The sequence below is a fragment of the Cupressus sempervirens genome, chromosome 10 (assembly GCF_028749045.1).
Source record: "Cupressus sempervirens isolate cs-2001-9-10 chromosome 10, ASM2874904v1, whole genome shotgun sequence".
Lineage (NCBI taxonomy): Eukaryota > Viridiplantae > Streptophyta > Pinopsida > Cupressales > Cupressaceae > Cupressus > Cupressus sempervirens.
In genome coordinates, this window is record NC_143127.1 from 825,852,518 (window position 1) to 825,862,479 (window position 9,962).

A 9,962-nucleotide genomic window follows, 5' to 3' on the forward strand; every position below is an offset into this window, starting at 1 on the left:
ATGGTAGTCAATGACAAAACTGTAATACCCAATTTCCTCCACAAAATCAATCCAATTGGAACAATGCTGGGCAAAATAACCCACAACAATCTTAATGGCCTCAGAATTCCCAACAACCCTAGCCTAATCAATAGAATAACCAATGGCCATAGAACCAAAAAAACCAACCAAACTACTAGAAAAACTAGTAGAACCAATGGTAAGCACCCCAAGAGAATTGGAAATCTATGAACCAATGGAAGGGATCTCAACAATGGCCTAACAAAAATACTGGTGCTCCAAAATTACCCCCTCTAGTTCAACAACTTACTTTAATGCCACCACTTGCAAATCCTGGACCTCAAAGAAAACATAGTTACCCACACAACCTCAGCCAAATTCGAATAGCCACCAACCACAATAGCCCATGTATAGTGTTGATACCCAGTAGTATCTTGCTTATGCTTTAGGTGTTGCAGATATACATCTAAGATCTGGATCAACTTCACCAGCTCCTAAACCACTCATAACTAAAATACCATACTCTCCTGTAGCATCAGAACCTTCAATTGCTAAGCTTGATGAATCAACTAATGTTACCTTGGCAATGCCAGTTCAACTAGCATTAGAAACTCCTTTTCCAAAATAACTAATACAAAAGAAACTTGAACAAACCAAGGAACAACCTTTTGGCATTGTTGATTAGTTGAAAAATATACATGTCCAAATACCACTATTTCAAGATATTAAGGACATTCTAGTCTATGGAAAAGCTATTAGGGAAGCTTGCTTGAAGAAACTTGGAAGGATGAAAAAGGACCCCACCACAGTCCATGTTGTGGGAAAATTGGCTAATATCATGCTAGGGAAAGTGATTACACCAAAATATTCTTATCCAGGAAGTCCAATAGTGAATTTTAGTATAAATGGTCAATTTGTTAGAAATGCTTTAGTAGATCTTGGAGCTGCTATAACTATGATGACCAAGGATACTATGAAGAAGTTGCAAATAGAAGGATTAAGGCCTACACCAACCATTCAATAGCTTGTAGATAGTTCCACTGTCACTCCTGATGGGATGATAAATAATATTGTTGTGACCTTAGATTCTCTAGAGTATCCTGCAGAATTTATGATTTTGTCCCCTAAAGTCAATCTATCTAGTTATCCTATCATCTTAGGTAGACCATGGTTAGCCACAACTGATGCAAATATAAGTTGGAGATCGGGGAACATGACCATATCAAATGCCCAAGCAACAAAGCAATTTGATTTATATCCTCTAGCCCAACCATTACCAAATTTGAGTACATCTGTTTGGCCAAATTTAGGAGGTGAAGAAGAAGAGTTAAATTCTATAGTACAACTCATGATGTTGCATAGACAGTCTTTTCTAAAATTGCAAGAAGAAGATTCAGTACTCTAGAGTATCCTCACTAACACTTGTGTGCTAGAGAAAGATGTATCTGAAAGCTTTTTGTTAGAATTAATCACATATGAGGAATGTCATAAGAATTGTACTTTTCTCAAATAACCTAAAATTCTTTGTCCACTCCTCCCTTGTGAATTAGAAGCAAGTCCAATCTCTGAAGTTTCTATGATAGAATCCACTACTACTATTGAATTGAGTAAAGGCAATAAACTACATGTTAATCCCAAATTAACATCCACATAGATAGAACAGTTAAAAGGATTTCTTCAGAGGCATGAGAAGGCTTTTGCATGGGACTATGGTGATATGAAAGGATTGAGCCCTACATTATGTACTCATAGAATATACATTAATTAAGGTTTTCTACCACTCCATGAACCCCAAAGAAGGATAAATCCAAGCCTTAGAGAAATAGTCAAAACAGAATTGCAAAAATTGCTTGATGTTGGTTTCATCTATCCTATATCTAATAGTAAATGGGTATCACCTCTGGTTATAGTACCTAAGAAAGGAGGGAAATGGAGAATTTGTGTAGATTATATAGAATTGAATAAGGCTACTAAAAAGGATCATTTTCCTTTAACCTTCATAGATTGAGTTCTAGATACACTAGCTAGAAAGAAGTATTTCTCCTTTCTATATGGGTATAGTGGTTATAATCAAATCATGTCCATTGGGTACTTTTGCATTTTTTTAAAAACCATTTGGTCTCTGTAATGCTCCTACAACATTTAAACGACTAGTTATCAGTATCTTTGCTGATGTATCACATTATTGTATAGAAATCTTAATGGATGACTTCACAACATTTGGAGTTACTTTTGAAGAAGCAATGATGAGTCTTGAAAAGGTTTTGGTGAGATTTCAAGAACATAATTTGGCACTGAACAGTGAAAAGTGTTTCATGCTCATGCAGGAGGGTGTGGTACTTGGTCATTTCATATCTACTACAGGAATACAAGTGGACCCAGCTAATATAGAGGTAATTCAAACATTGCCCATACCTACAAAATCAAAAGATGTAAGATCCTTTCTAGGACATGCTGGATATTATAGGCATTTTATCAAAGATTTTAGTAAAATAGCCAGTCCTTTGTGTAAGTTACTTATAAAAGAAGCAGAATTTGGTTGGACATTTGAATGTGATGAAGCATTCCTATAGCTTAAGAAACTGTTAACCACAACCATAGTTTTACAAGGCCTTGATTGGAATTTACCTTTTCACATATATACAGATGCCTCTGGTTATGCCATAGGTGCAGTCCTAGCATAGAAATCTCAAAATCTTGAAAATGCCATCTATCATATTAGTAAGAGTCTTCATGACCTAGAGGTGAACTACACCATGACTGAAAAAGAATTACTAGCAGTAGTTTATGCCCTAAAAAAATTTTGGCATTACATAACTGGTTATTCCATCTATTTTTATACTGATAATCTAGCAATCAAATATCTCATGAGAAAACCTACTCTAACAGGTAGGTTAGCAAGATGGTTACTATTGTTACAATAATTTGACATAACCATAGTTGATAAGCCTGGGAAAGCCAATGTTGTAGCTAATTATTTACCAAGAATCCATCATGATGATACTGACACTACTCCAGTAGATGATGCATTTTTGGATGAGCATTTGTTTCATATTGCCATTCAAATTCCATGGTATGCAAATATTGCTAACTATATTGCAGCCAATAAGATACTAGCAATTTTTCTTATAAGGAAAGAAAGCTACTTGTAGAGAAAAGTTTCTATTTCTCTTGGATAGATAATCTTTTTTTCTATACTAGACCTGATCAAGTTATGAGAAGATGTGTGAGAGAAGATGAGACATATGACATTCTACATGCATTTAATAATGAACCATGCGGAGGACATTTTGTAGCCAAAAGGATAGCTTTTGAACTCCAAACAATTTGTTATTATTAACCTACACTTCATAAGGATGCAATCAACTATACAAGGAAGTGTGACCAATGCCAAAGGATGGGTCAACCAACAAGAATATATGAAATGCCTCTTAATCCTCAAATGGAATTCACACCATTTGAAAAATGGGGAATGGACTTCATTGCTCCAATTGATCCTCCATCCAATGGGAAGTCCTATATTCTAGTATGCACTGACTACCTAACAAAATGGGTTGAAGTTAAGGCTATGAAGCATGCCCATGATGAAATTTTTTTTGAATTCTTGTATGAAGAGATTTTTACTTGCTATGGTGTTCAGAGCTAGTTACTGACCAAGGTGGACAATTTACTTCCAACCCAATCTCAAAATTGATGAAACAATATAACATCAGGTACCAAAAATATAGTCCTTATCATCCACAAGATAATGGACAAGCAAAGATTACAAACCATGAGCTGAAAAGTATTCTAAGAAAAATAATCCATTTGCATTGTCGGAATTGGACCAATAGATTACAAGATGCTATTTGGACTTATAGAACAACCTGTAAGACTACTACAAGATTCACACCATTTGAGGTCCTATATGGAAGGGTGGAAATGCTTCCAATTGAATTTGAACATAAAACTCTAATGACAACCTTGGCATTTGATATTGACCTTCCTATAGCACAAAGAGAATGCCTTTTGCATCTTAACTCTTTGGATGAGATGTGTAAAGCCACTTTGGAACATATTGAACTGGTACACAAAAAAGGGAAACAATGGCATGATTCTCATATTATTAGTAAACAATTTTAAGTTTGTGATTGAGCATTATTATATGACTCCCTCTTCAAGGATATGCTAGGGAAGATGCAGACACAATGGTTAGGACCATATGAAATCAATCATGTCTTTGAGAATGGAACTATGCAACTAACCACAATTGATCAAGTGCCTTCCAAATTGTTAGTCAATGGTCACTGACTCAAGTTATATAAAAGGCCACAAACAAAATCTGATTTTCTACAGTAGTTCTAACAACTAGATTGAAATATGACTCAAGCAACTCTTCCTCTAGCCGAAGGTGTTAACCTTTCGACTGTTGCTCTTCAACATTAGTTTTTAGTTTGAATGCTCATAATAATAACTTTATGTTCACATAAAGTTCACTTTCTGTTCATTTTTTTCTTTCCATCTCATATCTTTATCTTCCATCCATCCACCTCATCTCATTTCTTAATCTTTTATCCACCCACTTTCCACATCATCAAATTTTCCATGTTTTCAATAAAATCTACAAATGCTGATGGATGTTGCCACTACATTATTTTTGCCACCTTTTTAGTATGTACGACAATCAACTTGATAGGTATAGAATTTTCAAATTATCTTTCATTTATAAGTCCATAGATTTCTTCAATTATATTTAATACTGCATGAAATATATAATGGTAGCGTATGCCAATCCCTCACTTGTACTAATCTGACAAGTGAGGACACTTGTCTAAAATTAGTAGGGGGTAGGGGAAGGTCATACTATCTAATGGCATGTCTACTTATCTATGATGATTTTCTAAATCTTTGCATTACCCCTTATTAATGAAAATTTTTTGCCATAAGTATGCATAGTAAGGCGTTGTACTCCCTATTTTTGAATGATTTTTTGTGTCAAGCTATGATGTGACCTATTTTAATTTATTTTTTCATTTGAACCCTATTTCCAGATGATTTCCACACAAACTTATGATTTACCTTCATTGAAAGCTTAATTATTGTACATAACAATTTTTTATGACAATTAATTGCTTCCTAAAGTAAAGCAGTGTGATGAGTCTAAGGAATAACGTAGAGTTTGAAGCTTGAATTTAGAAAAAAGGGGAGAAAATAGAGTAGTAGAGGAAGTGTTGAGAAATGGGTGGGAATTTGCAAAGGAGAGAGCTGATAGAGCACATTGTGTTGTTCTTCGATGTAGAAGCTATGAGAAGATTCAGTTCTTGTGGATGGCTATGTTATTGTTTAAGTTTAATGTCATATGATGAAGAGGTGGTTGTAGAATTTACCAAGACATTCGACAAGGGTGAAGCTTCTATTTGGGGCTTGAAAATAGTTGCAATAGAGGAGCACATTTTAGAAGTAATAGGGTTACCCGTGATTGGAGAGCACTACCTGAGCACACATGATGCTAGGTCAGTGAGGGCCCAATTTATTGGACCACATGACCCTCAATTAGATGACACAAAAAAAGGATGTAAGAGATTTTCATTGCTGCCACCATACCCTAAATTAGTGATGCACATTATCAGGTATTTTACTTGTGAAGGAAGATTTTATCACTTGAATGCACATCATTTCAAGCTACTTAGCTGTGTAAGGCATAAAATTGCTATGAATATTCTAAATTTCTTGTATAATATGCTTTGCATTAGTGCGGAGGAGACTTATAAAGGGAAAGAGAATTCTATTACTCACCATGCTTTAATTAAGTTGTTAATAGAGAGGTCTCTTAGGGATGTATCCCCTTTAACATGGGATGAGTTTGTGCAACTTAAAACCCTGCAACCCCAAGCTGGCCCTAGTGAATAGCATAGTGAGGAAAACATAGCTCCTAGTAGTGAGCCTATAGAACAAAACATTCAAGGAGCTGATACTGAAAAGACTCAAGGAAATGAACAAGAAACTACCCCTATTCAAGAAAATGTACCTCCACCTATACAAAAAATCTCTAAACCTACTACTAGCAAAGCAAAGAGGAAAAAAAAATTACCAGAAGAAACTTCTGTTCAGCAAGAACCAAGTCCTATAATTGTAAAACAAAAGAGAACAAAGAAGGGTCCTGCACAATTGATCCTATAGTAGTGACACCAAAGAAAAAAAGTAGGCAATAGGTTGTAACATAAGAAGATACCCCTATACAGAGAAGCCCTAGAATGAGAGGGCAAGTTTCTAAGGATCCTATGTTGTCTAAAACATCCACTAGGGAATCTCTAATGCAAATTGTTTTCTATCATTCTCCCCCTCATCCTAAGATAACAAATACTCCTGATAATCTTACTGCAAAGTGTGGAAAAGAAATTAAAGAAAGTATAGATGATACCCCAGTAGATTTACCAGACACTTCTAGCCATAGGGATGAAATAGTTCTTGAGTACCTCCAATGTTCCTATGGCCCTTGTATGATATCAATGTTGATAGACTTGATAAGTTGTAGCAAGATCACTAGAGAGAAGTGTGGGAGAGAACCAAAGGATTTTACTACACTTTTAAGAGCAATAGAAAGGGGAGGATAGAAATTGGAGAGTTCAGGTCTCTAACAAGGAACTATAATGCTTGAGGACAAGTATTAGTTTGGCAGGGGGCAGATGATGAGACTAAAATTTGCCTTTATTTCATGGTGTTTAAGATACTTTGTTGATACTTTTTTTTGTCTTTGTTAAAACACTTATGGACCTATGTTTATCGAACCTTTGATGAACCTATGGGGTAGAAACTATGTCATCTTTTGCTCATATTATATCTAGTATGTAGTATTTCATATAGTTATCAAAATGTGTGTTCTTATGCTTGAATTTAATTTGATAAATGTTTATTTGCAAACATGATTCATGTCATAACTAACCTATTAATGAAGACTAAAAGATGATTGGAAGGATTCAAAAGTTAGGCTTCAAGAACATTCAAGGAGAAGTGAGTGCTAAGGAGCAACCATGTTGGAGAAAGTTGTAACAGTTCCAAAAAACATGGCAATGAGTAAGGAGGAGCTATGAAGATTCATCGCCTTCTCTGCATTTACTCTGTGGTGAGCGGATGTTAACACTTTATTATTCCTGCCTTAAGCCATTATTTCTTCTTCTCACCTTTAGTCGTTCTTCCTATTTTCTCTCCTATAGATTTAAAGCTAGGACACTTACTTTTCTATTATGGAATAAAGTGTTGATCTCCTATATATGTAGGAATCGACCCCAATATGTTAAGTTTTTTTAGCGAGTAAGAAGAAAAGTTCTGAGAGTAGACAGTTGTGTTTTACAATTCTATGTTATGTAATGAATATCTAAATGGAATGAAATAGTTTTCTTTGGCTTCTATCTTGTGTTAATAGTTTAGCGAAGCCAACCAAGGGGGCCCACTTGGGAGGTGGATTAGATTAGGATAGAATAGATTTATTTTCAAGCATTAGTAGTATCTTAAGTAGAAATAGTAAGTTCCTTCCTATAGCATCGCACTCTATGAATGTTACTGCAGCATGTGTGAGAACAATTTTAGTGGATGAGCCAAGTTGGAATATCTATTATCTTTTCCATTGTATTTCTAGTATTCATAGAGTTAAGTGTTTTACCTTCTTGCAGTAGTAGTGTAAGTTCTTTTCCTTGCATTTTTACTTTCCTACATCATAAGCTTAGTGCTTCATTAAGAGATCTGGTGCACATACTATGCCAACCATTTCAAGTATATGTCCCTGGGTTGATAAGATTAAAAGCACCTCATGGTGGGGAAAATATTCCTTATTTTGAATATATTTTTCCTAAGCAAGGCCTAGTGCATGACTATGATACGTCTATTGTGAGGTGGTTCAATCTCATTATTCTAGGAGTATCCCTGATAAAGAAAAGATTGAAATCCTCATTAGTAACATGGTTCCTGAGATGAAGTATGAAGTTAAGAAGAAGGTATTTGATTCTTTTGATGCCATGATTGAAACTAAATTTAGAATTGAGGATGTTTTGAAAGAGCAACATATTTTGACTAAGAATAGAAAGAACAACAATGGTTAGAATAATCACAACAATAACAAGGATAAAGGAAAGAACACGTATTGGAATAAGAACAAACAAGTGATTAATGATGGAGTTGTGGATTCCTCTAAGCCTAAAGATCAAGCTTTTCTTCATTTGGCTAGTGCCAATCAACAAAGTAATAAACCAAGATATCAAGAAAGGCTTAAAGGATAGAAATACAATTTTACACAATTGGGTGAGTCATATGAAGAGATATTCATGAAGCTCCTTGCTCATAATCTGGTGCACCCTTATGATGACACAAATTTTTGAATGTTTGAAGTTAAGCCATGGTGGTGGGATGAGAAGGCCTACTGCAAAATTCAGAATGGTATTGGACATGATATTGAGAACTATGGTAGATTTAAGCATGTTGTTCAAGATCTTATTGAGAATGGAAAACTTGAGATAGATGGATTAAATACCAATGCTGATCACATAGCCTTCAAAGAGCCTTTGTCCAAGTATGAGAAAGGGGAAGCTTCCCAACCTAAGAATGTAAAGGCTACAATTAATTACACTTATGAAAATGAAAAAATGTTGTCAATATGCTTGAGATTGTAGAAGAAAGTGTCAACATGATGGAAGATAAAGATCCCCATGGTCATGATTTGAACATGAGCTCTCCTATTCATCATAAAAAATCTATTTTGATGGTAAGGGATGCTTACTCTAAAGAGTCAACTCAAGGTCCCCTTTTCATTAGAGGACCCAATTCAAGCTAGTCAAGTAAGCCTAAGCAAGTGTCCTTCCAAAATCTCAATGTTGTTACACAAAGTCTAGGTACCCATATCATTAAAGGACCTAGTTCAACCCAACCAAGTAATCCAAAACAAGTACAATCCAATAATGTGTCTTCAAAACCAGCAGTTGATCTTAAATTGAATTATAATCTTGTTGATCAATTGCAAAGAACCACCACTCAAATTTCAATCTTTTGAGCTTTTAGAGTTGTCTTCGAGACACAAGCAAGTTCTTGAGGATGCTTTGTGCATGGAAAATGTCCCCAACAATTTAGATGTCGATCAATTCTAGAACATGGTTAATCATATTGCTATTTCTCATTACCTTCCCGCAGTAGTAGTGTAAGTTCTTTTCCTTGCATTTTTACTTTCCTACAGCATAAGCTTAGTGCTTCATTAAGAGATCTAGTGCACATACTATGCCAACCATTTCAAGTATATGTCCCTGGGTTGATAAGATTAAAAGCACCTCATGGTGGGGAAAATAGTCCTTAGTTTGAATATATTTTTCCTAAGCAAGGCCTAGTGCATGACTATGATACGTCTATTGTGAGGCAGTTCAATCTCATTATTCTAGGAGTATCCCTGATAAAGAAAAGATTGAAATCCTCATTAGTAACATGGTTCCTGAGATGAAGTATGAAGTTAAGAAGAAGGTATTTGAGTCTTTTGATGCCATGATTGAAACTAAATTTAGAATTGAGGATGTTTTGAAAGAGCAACATATTTTGACTAAGAATAGAAAGAACAACAATGGTTAGAATAATCACAACAATAACAAGGATAAAGAAAAGAACACGTATTGGAATAAGAACAAACAAGTGATTAATGATGGAGTTGTGGATTCCTCTAAGCCTAAAGATCAAGCTTTTCTTCATTTGGCTAGTGCCAATCAACAAAGTAATAAACCAAGATATCAAGAAAGGCTTAAAGGATAGAAATACAATTTCACACAATTGGGTGAGTCATATGAAGAGATATTCATGAAGCTCCTTGCTCATAATCTGGTGCACCCTTATGATGACACAAATTTTTGCATGTCTGAAGTTAAGCCATGGTGGTGGGATGAGAAGGCCTACTGCAAACTTCAGAATGGTATTGGACATGATATTGAGAACTATGGTAGATTTAAGCATGTTGT